This window comes from Monodelphis domestica, chromosome X, assembly GCF_027887165.1.
Source record: "Monodelphis domestica isolate mMonDom1 chromosome X, mMonDom1.pri, whole genome shotgun sequence".
In the NCBI taxonomy this organism is placed as follows: domain Eukaryota; kingdom Metazoa; phylum Chordata; class Mammalia; order Didelphimorphia; family Didelphidae; genus Monodelphis; species Monodelphis domestica.
In genome coordinates, this window is record NC_077235.1 from 57,168,551 (window position 1) to 57,185,004 (window position 16,454).

At 41.3% G+C, this 16,454-nt stretch overlaps 1 protein-coding gene across 6 annotated transcripts in view; it reads left to right on the forward strand.

Annotated features, from left to right (window-relative positions):
* The window catches only part of TENM1 (teneurin transmembrane protein 1), an 864,097-nt gene that overhangs the window by 64,847 nt on the left and 782,796 nt on the right, over positions 1–16,454 (forward strand). For 2 of the 6 annotated variants that reach the window (XM_056808886.1, XM_007507076.2), the window contains exon 1: positions 1,584–2,645. The exons of 1 other annotated variant lie outside the window; for it this stretch is intronic. The gene's annotated coding sequence lies outside the window, so the exon portion shown is untranslated. 3 more of the 6 variants (XM_056808889.1, XM_056808891.1, XM_056808888.1) reach the window with 3 other exon arrangements.

Sequence of the window (16,454 nt, forward strand, 5' to 3'; positions counted from 1 at the left end):
TGGCGTCGCCTTTAACTACCTCTACCATAGACTGAGAAGCCTGACTTGGTTAAGATTAAGGTCCCTCTAGATCATGAGCAAGACCTCAGGACGGGTGCTCCTCTGACAATGGTTATGCGTGTGTACACGCGTGTGTGTGTCTGTGTCCCGAAGGGGTAAAGAGCTGGAAACTCCGGTGCATGCAGGGCAGCGTCTCAGAGCAACTCTTCCCGGTAATTAGTGATGAGGCTCAAAACACATCTTACTACCACCCCGAAATGTGCTTTCAACCTAGTACCCAGAGCGCACCCGGGCCCCGTAAAGACCGACAGACAGACAGACAGACACACACACACACACACAGACAGACACACACACACACACACACACACACACACACACACACACCAGCAAACTAACCAGCAAACATCTTTGGGTCAAAGAAGAAGCTCCTTCGCCCTCCTCAGCCCCTAAATTAGCAGCACCTCAAAACTGTCGGGCAAACTCTCCCCAAACCCCCAAACCGTATATCCCTGTTCCCCCTTCCTGTCTAGGGGAGAGGAAGGAGAGGGCTGAAGGCTTGGATAATGTTTCTACTTCAGGGGTGCCCCGGCCCTGTCCATGGTATCTCCCACGGTTTCTGGGATGTGAAGAAAAGGGCAGGCTAACTCCAGTTTCTTCCGTCCCACTCCCCCAGCCCAGTCACTGGCCCGAGAGATGTATCCTAGTGCAAATGTTTGCTAATTCCAACTCACATCTGGCGGGGCGGTGCGGCTGTGCCGCGCCTGCCTAGCACTGTCCCCTTCCGAATGCCCCAGTTTCCTGAGCATGCCCAGTAGGTCTGGGAGAACTCAAGGAGGGAGTTTCAGGGCAAGATTCCGCTTCTCCGCTTTTTCGCTGAAGCTGAGGTGGGTGGGCTGGAAAGGATCAGGGGCAAAGGGGCAGAGCTTGAGGTTCAGTACAAGTGCGGGGCCAAGCCACCCAAGGGGCTGGGCTGCGGGTGCCCGGGAGGAGGCTGGGCTAGGCAAGTGCCCCAAGCTATAGAAGATAACCTCCAGACTCCTTCGGGTGGTGGACTTGATGTTTCCAGTGCCTGACATTGGGCTCTGTCTGCCGTGGAGAGGCAGTCAGCCCGGGGGCATGGGAGGTGCGAGCATCCGGGATGATTAGGTTCTGAGCCCAGTTCCAGATTTGCGGAGACCAGCTCCCTGGGGACTTTGGCGAGGTGTGTGTGTGTGTGTGTGTGTGTGTGTATATGTGTGTGTGTGTGTGCGCGCGCGCGTGTGTCTTTGGGGAGGGGGAAAATCTTTTTTTTTTTTGCCAAAGTTATACTATGTAGAGACTTTGCATTCTATATAAGCCAATGCACAGAAACGTCGCCTTTGCTTGCGAAGTCCATTTCCTTTCGCCTCCGTAACTTCTGAGCTATCTTCTCCTCCTCCCCCCCCCACCCCCCCTACCGCTATCCTTTTTTTACGCTTTGCCCCCGTCCTCTAGGCTGGTTACCTGCACCTCTGCCCCTCCTCCTCCTCCTCCTCCTTCTCCCGGTGTCTCAGCTGCGGCTAAAACCTGGAATCTCAGGGAAGGGGGAAAAAAATTCTGGTCGCTGTGGAGCTGTCAAACCGGGCATGCTCAGTAGACAGGGCAGGTTTTTTGGTCGCGAGTAGCTGAGAAACATTTTTTGCACCAGCGGCAGCGGCAGCGGCAGCGGCAGCAGCCTCAGCCTCAGAGAGCAGCAGCAGCAGCAGCAGCGGTGGCACTGGTAGCCGCCGCCGCCGCAACAGCAGCAGCGGCGGTCTTTCAGGCAGCCGCAGCAGCCCTAACCGGGCGAGCTTCAGCGGAGCCTCTGAGTTCACCTCCGAGTCACCCAGCACCCAGAGCTCCAGCTCTCCTCTCCTGCCTTCTTTTCTCCTGTCTTCTCCTCTCCTCTACTGAGCGTGTCCTCTCTTTCTCCCTTTTCTCTCCCTCTTTTTCTCTTTTCTCTTTCCCCTCTCTTCTTTTTTCTTTCTCTCCCTTTCTTTTTTCGCGTTTCTTTCTCTTCTCTCTCCCTTTTCTTCTCTCTTTCTCTCACGCACGCATACTCAAACACATATTGGAAGATTCATAGACTTAAGCATACACCACAGACTCTCTTTCTCTCTTTCTCTCTCACTCACTCACTCACAACACACACATACACACACACACACACACACACACACACACATACACACAGACACACACGCGCTCACACACCCGACCGATTCTGACACTTCGAGCTCGAGCGCTTTCCTCTTCCTAGCTGCTGCTGGAGCTGGGCTCAGTCCCTGGCGTAGGTGCCAGAGGGAGGAGGAGGAAGGAGTGCCGAGAGTGAGGAGAGAACAGCCCCGGCTCTTGCCCCGTGTCCCGTGCCCCTGCCCCTGTCCCGGCCGCTGCCGCCTCCCTCTTTTCCTCTTCCTCCTACTTGGCACCTCCGGGATGCGGCCAGCTGAGCCGCCACCGTTTCCTCTTCGGCAGCCGCAGTAATGTGGATTTATAGTCGCTCCTCTCTGGAGGCTGGCCAGTCCCCAGCACAGACCTCGGCACAGGCAGAGGCATCGGCGCACCTACAACTCTCTGGGCTGGGCAGAGGCCGGCGCCGCTGAGCACCTGGCAGTTCAGCCCAAACTTGATTTCGGACTCGGGAGGTAGGTGCGCTCCTCCCGGGGCCCCAGAGTTCTCCCGCGCTCGCTAGGGGACTACAAAGGAACTTCACCCCGGGGACTCTGGGGCTCAGTGAGTTCCACTGGCCTCCCCCAGGGGAAGGGAGTGGGAGGAAGGCTCGAGGAAAACCTGCCCCGGGTGGTCCCTTAAACCTGGCCATCCCCAGAGCGGTGGGTGGAGGAGTGGGTTGCTCCACTTCCCCCCGAATTCTCCGCACTATCTGCTCGCAGGCCCGCGGGCTGACTGGCGAGCATTCCAACAAGTGGAGCCAGCTACCTCCTCTGGGTCTCGCTTTACCCTGGAGAAAAGAAGGGGAGGTGAGGAAGAGAGGGTCCCACTTGGAAGCTCTCCCCAGCCCCGGCTTCGCAGCTCCCTCCCCTCCTTGCTTGCTCTTTTTTTCACCAAGCCTCAACTTTCCGGGAACGAGGGGATCAACAAACGGGGCGCCCCCTGCTTCCCCCAGACATACACTTTTTTTTTTTTAAGTACACTTTTGTAGGGAGCAGGAGTCACTGTCTCTTGGAGCACGTATCTGGCCTCGGCACATTAAGCCTTCCATTGCGGGGGACATTGCCCGAAAGCGTCCAACACATCTGTTGAGTGCCCAGGACCTGCTAGAGGTAGACCTTGCCTGGACTTCTCCCTGTCCAGAAAGGAGCGGTTTTGGACTCAGCTTTAGCCGGTTTGGGAGATTTTTGTTTTGTTTTTTTTCATTTGTGCCAGAGCCGATTTTCCAACTTGTTTGGCAGCTGACTTTGATTCTAAGGGTCCGTTAAACCCGTGCAGACTCCCGGGGGGGGGGGGAGGGGGCAGCCTGTGGTTTCCGATTGCGGGGACAATCTGTGTGCCGGAGGCTCCGGGAACTGGGGTGCGTCGGGGACGGGTTGCTGCCGCTAATCGTTTCCCCTCGGTTGCTCCACCCTGGGTACTGCCGCAACGCGAAGATGCGGGAGGAAGGTTCCCTTCGGTGTGGACTAAGGGTTCTCAGTTTAAGATGTGACTCTTCTTCCCCATAGCTCCTGAGTGGTGAGTACTGAGGGCAAGGAAAATGCCTCGCTCTAACGCGGAAGTTCTGGAGGCTCAGGACTCAGATGTAATTCCCCAAGCCAAAGCAAATTGCCCGGGAGCGCGGCAATAAGGAAAGCTTTGCTAGCGCTGAACAGCTCCCGGTTGGTGCTCACTAAAGGTCACGGGCATCTTCCCGGAATGGGAGAGGTTTCTCGAGGATTGTAATTAACAAGTCCGGGCCACTGCACAGGGAAAGAAAATCGTTGTTTACCTGCTTGGCGAAAACATTACAAATATCACCCTTGCTTGTTATTAGGGGAGAAATCAGTCCCTATTCTCCGAGCTGAGAAGGGCTAGGTCCTCGATGGCTTACTAGATCCTTGGCAGGAAAGCTCAGTCTAGTAGTGAGTGAGTGACCTGGGCTTCCACTTCAGGTATCACCCCCACCCACCCTGTGATTTTGGTAGAGGTATCTTTTTCTTCCCCTTCTTTGCTCTCGGCTGCTATGAAAACAAGTTTTCCAGAGGCAAAAGCGAGCGGCTAAAGGAGATAACTTGGGGTGGGGTGGGGGGGAAGGAGGGGAAGGGGCTAGAGTCAGCAAGAGAGATTTTTGGAGACCCTTAAGAAGTTGCCGTTTTAAAGCTGTTTAATTTAAAAGATAGACGCCATTCTTTATGTACACCCCAATGGTGGAGGGAACCTCTTTATAGATAATGGATGCATTCGAAATAGTGTTTAGATAATTTCTCAAATTAGTTCATATTATAAGCAATGCTTAAGTTTCTTTGCTCTTGTAAGTGCTTTTTTCTAAAAAGCACAGGTGTTCCTTGAAAATATCTCTTCAGAGCAATATTCTCTCTCTCTCTCTCTCTCTCTCTCTCTCTCTCTCTCTCTCTCTCTCTCTCTCGGGAAATATATGGGGAAAAAAAGGGATGGGGAGAAGTATTCAGGTGTAAGTGAAAATTGAGAAAAGAAAAAAAAATCTAAAGGTCTACATAAAAAAAAAATGGCTCCTGTGAATCTTAGGATGTTGCAATTCAGCCATTCTATGTCGAGACTACAATGAAGTGGTTAGCCTTGCCATCCCAGTTATCATACCTTTTAGATGCCCTTTACATAAAGATTTTTTGCTGAAACTCATTAACAATTCACCATTCATTTTGAATCTGCTCTAAATTACTTTCATTTGTAAGGCTGCCCAATTTACTCTTCATCTGTTGTTGCCTTGGTCCTTAAAGCTTCTAAGCAGTAAGTAGACTTGCAAATTATTGTAAAAAATATCAAAGTTTTTTCTGTATTAGACAATGAAAATACAATGAGAATGCATGTAGTTTTTATTCTGAAGGTTTCTGACAACTTCATTGACTTCAGATTTAAGAGTTGTTTTCAAGGGCTCAATATGGATTATGATGGTATGGTTAAATCATATTTAGTTTACTAACAATACCTTTGCAGGTCTTCATAACCCAATTCTTATTTTTTAATTGAATTCTCTGAGTCCAGTGTGTATGTAAAATATATCACTTAATACTTTCTTTGGAAATAGAATGATAGGAAAAAATAATTCCCCCCAGTACCTACATCTGTATTCCCACGAAACCACTGCAAACATAATTTTACAGATGATGTTTAGTATCCAAAGATAGCCATTTTTGGATACGAAACATCATCTGTAAAATATGAATGACAGTGTTCTTGCAATTTCATATATCCAACTCATTAGCAATTCTAACTTCAACAGTAATAATGTATTATTAAGTAAACATCCTTTCTTCCCATTTACCTTGAGAGAAGGTCTGTAATGTGTTGTCAGTAAAACAACAGGCAGTTTAGATGGTGGAAAATATTGTCAGAAATGTTAGCCATTCTGGTCAGCAATGTACACATTTAGGGAAGAAGTGACTACTTTAAAACAGAATTGGAAGGGAGAGTTTCAGCCCAATTAAATCCCCAAGGACTTGCTTTTACTTATCTGTGAATCTTAATTGTTATACTAGGTAATGATTTTAATGGGGTTGGGGATGGAAGCTTATCTTTTTTCCCTTTAAAGATGAAATTAGTATCAGCAAATATGCTTTTAAATCTCTTTTCTACTCTCATTTTTCATTGATTCTTAGAACTGAGGGAAGTGAGAATCAGAACCAGCTAGAGCTTTCTTTATTCCTAATAGCCTCAGCCTCAATGGCCCAACCCTGATAGCTCTAAAATAGATAGCACTCTGCTGTGACACTGCATGCTGCTTGGACCTTCTCCCCCCCTTAAATGCAATTAAAAGACATAATATAGATCAGAACTTTTAACCTGGGGTTCACAGATGCCCCTTAAGAGGTTCATGAATAGATTTCAGGGTATCTGTTAATTCAGATGGGAAAATGATATCTTTATTTTCACAACCCTTGAACTGTAATTTAGCATTTCCTCTGCTCATTTAAACATGGTATCCTACAAAAGAATCATAGGCTTCCCTAGTTTGCCAAAGGGGTCAGTGATACACACAGAAAAGAAGATTAAAAATACCTGTCCCAGAGCAATCTAATGCGATCACTAACATCTTGAACCTAATCCAAAAAAGCAGGGGAGGCTGTAGGCTTTATTGGGGGTGGGGGAGAGAAACAATACTATATACACAATTGAATTCTTTATAATAAACATAATATTCATTCTAGAGTATTTATAGCATTTCTGCTCACAGTCTAACCAAAGTAGATGGAATCATAAAGTATTTTAACAGTTGATTTATAGGACTGTGAGCTACTAAAAATAGCATCTCACAGTCCTATAAATCAAGCCTATTAAAATCTTATGTAACTTCAGGGTCTCATTTCTAGAAATGGAGGTATCATTTTGGCTACCATACAACATTGGTTTTTAACCATTAGTCATTATTTCACTTCCTGTCCAAGCTTTCACTTTAGGTAAACAATGGCATATGGTAAAATGTGCATATCTGCCAGCTAACCACTACCTTTTGGGTTTTGTTCCAAATGTGAGGTAATGATTCTGAAGTATGAGTGGTTGGTTTTCTTCCCCCGACTTCATGCAATGAAAAACAAAACAAAACAACCAAACTATCCAACAGCTGGTACACACGAAAAATTAAATAATCTCCTGTTAATATGAAGTCAACTCCCATTCTGATCTCTCATCTCTTAGTTTATGGTAGGTAGATGCCCAGGAGAGGTTCCCCCACCATCCCTGGCACCTATGCCAATCTCTGTTACTACAAATACATGGCACCTAAAATATGTGAAACAGTCTTCCTCTCATCCAGATGTGTGGTATAAGGCAAATAAAAACATCTGCTTGATTGGCTGAATTCTAATCTTCCAAACTGATGTTTCTTTCATTATACACAGCTGATAAGATTTACAAACCGGCAGCCAACCACCCCTACAGCCACCAACAAAACCCTTTGATTTTAAATTTTAGAGTCCAGTAACTCAGTGGTTGGATTTTATTGTATATATACTGGAACTACAGGACAGAGATGGCATATATCCTCCATCCCATCCCTAATAATCCCCTGCACAGATATGTACTAACCTTGATCAACAGATCAGGGCACAAAAAATTCTAACCTCTCTCTGTTAGCCCATGTGCCAAAAGAATTTGTTCACAGTTTTCAAGTGAACTGGGAGGAATCGTTTGTTGTTTTAACTTCTTTTATTGTCTTTTGCCATATTTCCCAGCAGCTCTTATTCTACCACTATGGAAATTAGATGGGACAAAAAATAAAAGAAATCAGATGGGACAGGCAAATGGAAGTCAGTGATTCAGGATAAATAATCAAAATTTTAAATTTGATTTAAAAACAGCTATATGATATCAGCAAGTGTCGGGTGATAGGTGATTTACTGGGCAGTTATAAAGGGAGAGCAGCACCTTCCCTGCAACTTTGTCTTAAGAGAGTTGCCTAGAACACTGAGAGGTTCAGTGATTTGTTCCAGGTCACACAGCCAGAATGGGTCAGAGGTGACACTTGAACCCATAACCTTCTAGCTTCAAAGCCATCTTTCCAAAATTAGCACAAATCCCTCATCTCCCCAAAGGACTTTGGCAACATTCCAACATTTTGCTTTTATAAGCAAGTCATCTTAAATAACCCTTGACATTTCATGTATGTGCATACTAGAACTCTATAAAGATAATCCCATCTGTAAAATAATTCCCTAACAACAAATAAACTGGAAAAATATTCTCTCAGATTATGATTTAGCAGATTTTGAGAGAACAGAGTTATGAATAAAGTAAAACACAATATAAATGGCCTTTAAATTTTCCCAAAGGATTTGGTTCTTTTCCTTATCAAATGTAAAACCAATTTTATTAACATGTCCATATCTCACTTTTAAAAAAATTATCACTGCATAGACCAAATGGATTTGAGTACATTTATTTGAAATCGGAAAAACAGTCATTTTTGCCAGTTACCATAAAGCATACTGATTGTTTTAATTTCAATTGACAAAGTTGTCAGTTGATAAGTAGTCAACAATGAGGAAATTGCCTTTTAATGTTGCTCATATTCTGTTGTAACATTTTTGTGGCTGATTACGACTTATGAAATTGAATTTGGGAATCACAAAGTCTATATGAGCTGAATTGCAATTCATGCTAAGCTTTTTGGAGTAGCAGTTATAGGTCATGAGAAACTAAATTATTCTGTGTATTTATAGCTGTGAATTCAATCCCACATTGTGGATAAGAGTGATTACTATCAATTACTATTTTTGCTCTATTTTGAGAATGTTTTGATTATATATCAACAATGACAACGGTAACAATTTCTTTATAATGTGTTACTATTTCTGGGAAGTTGAACTACTAACTTAGCAACTTAGAAGGGGGGTAATGGGGAGGGGGATTAAAGTTAAAAAAAAGATTGGATATACTTTATTTAATTTTAAAGGTGACTAGCATTCCAAAAATATAAATAGAGCCTAAACACAATTATGGATGGTCAAATGAATTGGTGAGTACATTCCACATGGCAGCAGTGGTTTGCAATCCTGAAAATGATTAGAGAAAACATTATCCAATAGTCAGATATTGAGTTTTAATGTATTTTGTTTGTAAACAATTTTGTGACTGTGTCATAATATCCAGATAAAAAGTGAAAGTTTCATCTGAAAGATGCCAAATATCCAGATGATTGAAGTGTTCAGTCCAGACGGTTAGTCATCACGGAGACATAACCCTAGTTTCTTTCCACTTGGATATTGCCCTAATTTTACTTTTGAAATGCTTTGATGCTCCAATGAAAGGTACTGTATCTCTTTGTTGTACTAACATATAGTCAAAGTCATTCTTGTCATTATGTAGCATAACTCAAATCTCTTGTCACATAGCAATGGGAGTCTTGTTGATTTTCCTGAGTGAAGGGGAGGTGGGGCTACAGTTGGGAGTCAACATACATACCCGAAGGGAAAAGCTTTTTCCTGTCTGAGGTCAGTAACAAGATTGTCCAATTGTTCGATTTTTCATCATTGACTGAGTATAAATATATGCAAGATTAGCTGGACCATTCATTGGCTTATTGGCTATATCAGTTCCTATATCCCAGCTGCATATATTTTGAGAAAACTAATCAGTTCATTGAAATTACACATTGACACTGCAGATGGCACATCTCAATAATACAGGTTTTTTTCCAGGTACATTTAAAATTAAATGTCCTAAGAGATGATTAATTCAGGCAAGTTATTGATAATGAACTCATCTTATTCTACACATCCTTTACACCCATGATGATGCCTTATTAAAGGTGTCTCAATCCTGCTAATTGACACCTGTGTTTAAATATAGAGGTGTATAAATTTACCACAGCCAAAAGCTAAAATTTAAATGCAGAATGTATTTTAAATGGAGTGAATTCCTATCAACAAAATGTTTATCACCATTATCATTGTTTACTCTGCACATTTCCCCTCGTGTATTAACGATATATTGAAAACGGTTCTGTTAAATTGCTAGCATTGGGAGATATTGGTATGACTTCCTTCAGTAGCTCGCAAATGGGGGGAAAAAAACACAATCCTGACCCCTAAGGGCCATTTCTCAAAAAGGCTAGAAATTATTTCAGCATGAATTTTGCAGACTTTGTTTACTTTTATCTCCAGATGAGAATTTTCTGAAAATATGAATAATTTCTACTTTAATGCTTAAAGAAGTGTTTTGTGTAGGGAACCATTAAGAAAATTGCTAAATACGTGAACTAAATACAACTTCCTTCTAGGGAGTAGTATTCCTCGAAGTGACTTCTAAAGCATGATGGTGGCCAGGTGGTGTCTCTTGACCTACCAGAAGGCCACTGGCATAGCCTTCAAGAAGCAGAATCATCCCCACACTACAATGCGATGTCAGAGGAAGACATTACAGAAGGATTATTTCTTCCCGTTAGGTCATCTATCCTGATTACAACGACATGTTGTAGACCAACTAGACCAAATACTTAGATCCAGAGTAATTTAGAGCCCTGGTGGGAATTCTCCTGCTCCGAATCAGGTCAATTCCTAATATGCCACAATAGGAAACTTTTTTATTGTTTTGTGGTAATGCCTCTTTTCAAATACAGCTAGAATTTGTAATTCTCTATTACAAATGCATTCTGATCATGTGTTCAGACTTCACTTTTAGCCCAGTAAAATGGTGGGACACCATTTATTTTTGGTTCAAAATCCATGAAGTGTTAACATAGGGGTGCTACATCTTTTCCATTGTTTAGTTCTTTTCCCCTATTTGAGATATTTCCTTCTTGAAACATTGGACAACTTGTGAAAGTGAGGTAATTTTCATGTAAACAATTAGAATTCAGTGCAAGGGAAATTATTTTAAGGGCAATTTAACACAGGAGGGTGAAAATTTTCAGAATTTTCTTCTGGAAAACATTCAATAAAACATGCTTAAGAAAATGTGTTTAACAATAATGAACTCAGTGAGAGAGCTCCAATGCCTGACATTTGGTTTAGTGCCCTGGGATAAGCCTCATTTAAGAGAGAAGAAAAGTTAAGGTTTACACAGAGCCTGGTCATAATGAGACACAACTTGCCATTTTCCATGCACTCCAGGTGGTCTTTAGGTTGGTGTTAGAAGATACGTAGGCCCCAATAAAGCATGGCTTATTACTTGGCTAAGGAATGCAATGGGTCAATAATCAAGGCTCCCCAAACATGTCTCCCTATCTAGTAAAATCATACAGTGGGTACTAATCCTGTCCCTGATGCAGGTTTTATACATCAGTTCTTCTGTTCTCACATTTATGATCTAATGATGGCCATGTTTTATTGCTGACTTAAATTGTTACCTCATTTCAGATATCCCCGTGAGATGGTTAGTTTTGAGGGCAGTTGACACCATCATATTCCCTTCCACCCCAGTGTGGCAAATGGAAAAGCTTAAGCCTAGAGGTGGGAAGGGAAGGATATACCTAAGATTACATAGTTCATTTAGTAGCTGGTCTGAAAAGGCCTGATTTCCTGAGGCCCATGTTCTCTCCATGACATCCAACATGTTGCCTATGTACACTCACCACCTTTTCTTTTTTGTTTTAATTTTTAAAATTAAATTCTTTGTTTTTATTGCCTTTGTTTCCAAATATCTTCTTCCCCATAACCCCTACCATGAGTCGTCCTTTATATTAAAGAATAAAAAAATAGTGAAAAAGGGAGCTTGAGTCGTGACAGTATTTGCAACATTCGGCATGCAAAGGTACCACATCTCTTCAAAAAAGGGAGGGAGGTTACATTTTTTATCCTTTGTCTCAGATCAGACTTGGCCATTGTGTACATACATTGTTCAGTTTGGAATTTTTTCTTCTTCCCATTTATGTTGTAATGTATACATTGTTCTACTCTTGTTTACTTCGCTCTGCATAAAATTGATATAAATCTAGCTATGCTTCTCTGAATCCTTAATATTCATCATTTCTTATGGCACAGTGATATTCAATTATGTCAGTCTGCCACGACTTGTTTATCTATTCTGCATTTGATGGACATCTTCTTTGTTTCTAGTTCTTTGCTATCACAAAGGACTGCTCTGAATATTTTGGTGTACATGAGACCTTTCTTTAAGTCTTTGACCTCCTTGGGGTATAAGCCCAACGGTGGGATCTCTGGGCCAAAAGGTATGGACACTTTAGTCACTTTCTTTGCATAATATCAAAATATTTTCCAGAATGGACCAAATCATAGCTCCTTACCCCCCTCCAACAGTATATTAGTCTGCCTGCCTTTCCACAGCCCCTCCAACAATGACTATCACCGTTTTTGCTATCCATTTGTGCCTTTTTCAAAGCGGTGCTATGCTCACTCCTAATGTTGATATGTTTGATTTTCTTTCAAAGGGCCAAGTAGAAGTGATTAAGTCAGATGATCCAAATTATGCAATGAGCCTACTGAGAAGTGGTCTTCAGGCCGAAAAAGTGTGAGATCCTCTGGACTAGGCCATACTTTTCTCAGCAGAGAACCAGTAAGAGATGAGTTTATTCTCTCAAGATATGAGCATGGAAGATTAAGGGAAGCTAAGGCCATTTTCATACAGCTCTAGCAAAATGCCAGTGATTTACCTTGTGTAAAACAGAAGTGATTGCCCACTATATTTCCTCATGTCATGTAGTAAAAACAATTAAGTGAAGTTAGACTATAGATTACTTGGCTATTCAGCCACAGTCACCTCTAATGGAAAAGAAGAAAAATAGCCTTGACAAGTTTTGGCAGGTCTGATCATTAGGAATGCTCACGTTGCCAGAAAAAAGGAAGCTGCAGCCAAGAATGGGATCTTGTAAGTCCTTTAGATTGCAGGGAAAGGAAGAGACATTTCAGAATTCAGTAGTCCTTGTCTTCTGAAGACATTGACCTTTGTAATTGCAATTAGCATGATGGTTTTCATGCAGAGTCTTTCTGAGTGAATAGCTCACTGGAAAAAATATATTGGGGGCTCGAATAGCCTAATTATTTATTATGTATATATTCCATCAGTCCAATGTATTTTACCTACGATATAAGGAAATATGTAGTCATTAGGACAGTGAAGCATACCCGACACAATAAAGATCCATTATAGAGTTAATAATATAGGAATAAGGGTAATAAGAAAGATTTCATTACATTTAATTTAAAATGAAATAAAAGAACTTTTTCCCTTTTCCCAAAGCCCCCTAAATCAGGCCACCCTAGGGCATTTGGGTGTCCAGTTGAGAAAGCTGGGCTTTCTCATATTCATAGGAAAATAGGTATTTCATCTAGAAGGGACCTCAGTAGCCATTTAGTCTAAAACCTTTATTTTACAAAGGAGGAAACTGAGGGCCAGAGAAGGAAAGGAAAGTGACTTACCCAGGGTCACACAAACCATATGCATTTGAGGCAAGATTTCACTATAGGTATACTGACTGGAAAGCCATTGTGCTTACCTCTGCCTCATGCCATCTTGAAGGTATTTGGGAAATGGACAGAGGAAAACAATTTCATTTGAATGAGCCCTTTGCCTCCTAGTAAGCTATGTCTCTCACCATGGCAAAATGCTGCATGTTGGCCAATTTCCTTCTTAAAGAGTTTTCGCTAGCTAGCTGATGGATAGGAAGCCAATTTCCACAGACTTGCTCTGGTTTATATGGCATAGAAGCAAGAAATATTTTTGGTCATTGGGCTCCAAGTACTTTGTGAAATGCTTTCCTTTGAAAGCTTCTGACTTAGTCTTGGAAGGAAACCACATGTCTTTCCCGAGAATCATTTTCCTTTATGAGAAAATGTGTATCAGGCAATTAGATGGCAACTAATCAAGGACAGAGCTTCCATTTATGAATGATTTGCATACAGAACGTTGGGTACAGAGCAGGTTAGCAACACTATGATAGACTAATGGCACTATGAGATCATTTGGAGAGCATTCGCAAAGGTGTTGATTTTAAAATTAACCCATATTTTTCAGCTAATTTTAGGTCATGTCCTTTGTCATAATTCACTATGTGGAGAGTCTTTTGACCCTTCAGATGAAATATTGTTCCAAATGTAAAAATAGATATTGGGGGAACCAATTAATTAGAGGCATAAGGTTAATTGAAGCACCAACCATAAAATGTTCGACTATTAGGATCTTAACTTCTTTATCTATCTTTCACTATTATGTCATTTCAATAGATTGTAATAAGTAAGAAGCAGCCTCATAGATTTTTTTTTGAAATCATCTTTTTAGGAGTATATGATCTGGAGTGAGAGACATAATGAATAGAAATTAGAATCAGATGGCTTGGGTTCCAAAACAGCTTCTGATGGCACTGACCTGGTCACCATGGACACGGCCCACAGATCAGTTCTCTTATCCTGCTCTTTAAGGTTGGAGATTATGGATGAGTTATTGATCTGACATTGGTGTAAGTGGTTTGCAGTGAACTATTGAGTTCCTTCAATCAGTGATATTATAAATCTGGGCCAGGTGGCACAATGGATAGAGTCCTTGCCCTAGAGTCAAAAAGACCTAAATTCAAATATGGCCTCAGATACTAGCTTTTTGGTTCTGGGCAAGTCACTTAATTCTATTTGCTCCCATTTCTTCATCTGTAAAATTAATTGAAGAAGGAAATGGCAAGCCATTCCAAAAATTTTTCCAAGAAAACTCCCTAAATAGAGTCATGAGGAACGGAACGGAATACAACTAATCAATAAAGCAAAATCTCTTTAAAAACTGGGACAGCTAGGTAGCTTAGTGGATAGAGTGCCAGGCCTAGAGTCGAGAAGACCTGGGTTCAAATTCTAGCCTCAGATATTTTCTAGTTGTGTGATCCTGAATGAGTCTGTTAACCCCATTTGCCTAGCCCTTGCTGTCCTGTCTTAGAATTGTTACTAGGCCAGAAGATAAGGGTTTAAACAAACACACACACACACTCCAAAAAATCTAAAATAAATTGAGTTCCTGTGAAATGACATGTATTTATAAAATAAGTAATTTTACTTATATAAATATAAATATATATTATATATAAATATTATATATATAAATAAATAAAGTATATAAAGTATATTTTTAAAATATTTATAAAAGCAAGGATATGCATTTGCATTATAGTATTTTTCTTAGGTTCAAGAATTCTTAAATAGATATTCTGGTACTGGGCTTTTTAATGATGAATATATAATAATGAATGGTAGGTTAGAAGGACATTGCCTCAGTTTTTGTTAATTATGGAAGGCCTCGGAAAATAGATGAGAATTCTGCGATGGATATAGTAGGTTTCAGTTTGGAGACCCAGATTCAAGTCTCTCCTTGGACACATTGACTTGGTGAGCCAGAGCCAAGTCATTTACTCTAACTTCCCTCAGACTTTCCCCATTGATGTAATTCCTTAAGTTCTTAAGTGACTGGGTAGGTGACCATTTGCTTTCATAGAGGGACTTCCCTATACCAAAGGGATCACAACTCTGTTACCCACTGAAACCCCTACAAAAGAAAATTGCCTTCCATTTCAATTAGCAGCATTGTTAAGTTTGAATATCTTAAGCATCAACCCTTGTAACTTTTGTGTCAAAATTATAGCAATGGGGGGGGGTGAACTTTCTTTTATTTGGCAGATACTTTTTATACTGGGCCAGTAAAGTTGTGCCCTGTCTACAGTTCTAAATTGGGAAATGATCCCAGTAGTTATAAGTGGACACACTGTCAAAGTGACCAGATCCTTTCAGTGGCAAATGAACCACCATATCCATAAGACACAGAATGCCGACAATATAGCCTCTTTGTACATACAACTTAATTTCCACTGACTCTGACAAGGAATTGTTTTCTAAGTTTTGTGTTGTCCTAAGTTTTCTGAAAATTTGGCCAAAGTTTCTACCACATATACACTAAGTTAAGGCCTATGACTTAGTAGTCTATATAGCCAATAGAAATGATTATAAATGGTATGGAAGCAATAGTTCTCCATGGGAACATTTGCCCTAGTTGAATCAAACAAAAGGAAGAAACTTCTTTCCTCTCTACAATAAACAATAGAACAAATGTTTCTATTTCGTGAACCTCACTGGCACCATGAATGTTTATGGCAGAAATGAATGTTTGAATTGGTAAGACAATGCCACATAAAACATATTCTGTTGACACAATTAAAAAAAAAATTAGTAGTGTAGATGGCACCCAAGTGCAAAATTTATTTATTCAATGTGTTTACTATTGCAATTCTATCTAGTTACCAAGCAAGCTTAGGGATTGAGAAATTTGGACTAATTGATTTCCTAGTTTATTCATTTAATAAGCCTTTCTATCATAAAAACATAGATTTAGAGTTTGAAGAGAACTTAAAAGATCCCTTTGAACCTCCCTCATTTTACAGATGAGGAAACTGATGCACAAAGTGGTTAAATGATTTGCTCAGTCACACAACTGGAGGTGTTTGAGTGGGATTTGAACCTGAATCTTCCTGACTTCAAGTTCAGTGTCTTGCCCAATACATCCTATTGCCTAATTAACAAAAGATTAACTAGAAATCGCTCTTTTATTTCAACCTTTGTTAAAGAAAATTCTTCTAAAATTTATTAACTTATGAGTAGCATAAGGCAAACATAATTACTTTTTTGTTGTTTTTTGATTGCTGAGAACCTAACTTTGTCTCAGGGTAATCTTTCTTTATTTTTTTTAAACCCTCACCTTCTGTCTTGGAATCAATACTGTGTATTTGTTCCAAAGGCTAGTAGAGTGGTAAAGACTAGGCAATGGGGGTCAAGTGACTTGCCCAGGGTCACACAGCTGGGAAGTGTTTGAGGCCTGATTTGAACCTAGGACCTCCCATCTCTAGG